General features: G+C 42.9%; 1 protein-coding gene across 1 annotated transcript in view; it reads left to right on the top strand.

Moving 5' to 3' along the window:
- The window catches only part of LOC140983631 (uncharacterized), a 56,210-nt gene that overhangs the window by 4,348 nt on the left and 50,917 nt on the right, over positions 1 to 945 (top strand). The gene's annotated exons all lie outside the window — the stretch shown is intronic.

The following is a 945-nucleotide window of genomic DNA, read 5'->3' as shown; positions in this document are numbered from 1 at the left end:
GACTCCTAGGCATGTACTAGGACATGTTAGGAACACATTTGTCCATTTGTTTGAGTCCCATGTTGGCCGAAATCAAGAAAATGACAGCACCTTTCCATTCTTGCCACTTGAGTCTTCGAAAAATTTGTTTTGCTGTCAAAGGGGAAATGAATCTGATCTTGGCTGCCCCAAGGCCTATAGCCATGGTTAGATCACTTCCCTAGCATGTCTAAGACGTGACTAATTCGCNAAACCAGGCATGCATATATTCTTCCTTGACTCTTCAATCAAGTCGTATTATGTTTTTTTAAACCTTACATGATCATGTTTTAATAGCCAAAACCGAAATATATCATGAACATCTCGAAAATAAAGATGCAGATTTTTTTGAGTTTCATGACAAGCTTCACGGGTTGCATTGTTTTGTGGATTTCAGATATTGGTTTGATTCCAGGCTCCCAAGGTGACTCCTAGGCATGTACTAGGACATGTTAGGAACACATTTATCCATTTGTTTGAGTCCCATGTTGGCCGAAATCAAGAAAATGACAGCACCTTTCCATTCTTGCCACTTGAGTCTTCGAAAAATTTGTTTTGCTGTCAAAGGGGAAATGAATCTGATCTTGGCTGCCCCAAGGCCTATAGCCATGGTTAGATCACTTCCCTAGCATGTCTAAGACGTGACTAAGTCGCCCTTTTGGTGGCTTAGTCCCTGGTTAATCGGTTTTTACAAAATACTCAAGAACAGCCCCTGCACCCTTCGGCTTATCATTTTTGACAGCATGTGTGTTTCGACTTTTGTGGAATGGTGTGGATCTTGGTTGGCCTATGGCCCTTAGCCACGGTTCATACCATGCCCCTAGATGTCTAGATCGTGTCATGGTCAATTAAATGGCCACTCGAACGATCGGTGACAGCTAAACAAGAACAATGCCCCGACGCGCAGAATTGGTTCTCGGTTGGAAC

Source organism: Primulina huaijiensis, chromosome 8 (assembly GCF_012295235.1).
Source record: "Primulina huaijiensis isolate GDHJ02 chromosome 8, ASM1229523v2, whole genome shotgun sequence".
Classification (NCBI taxonomy): domain Eukaryota; kingdom Viridiplantae; phylum Streptophyta; class Magnoliopsida; order Lamiales; family Gesneriaceae; genus Primulina; species Primulina huaijiensis.
This window is presented reverse-complemented; position numbering and strand designations above follow the sequence as displayed.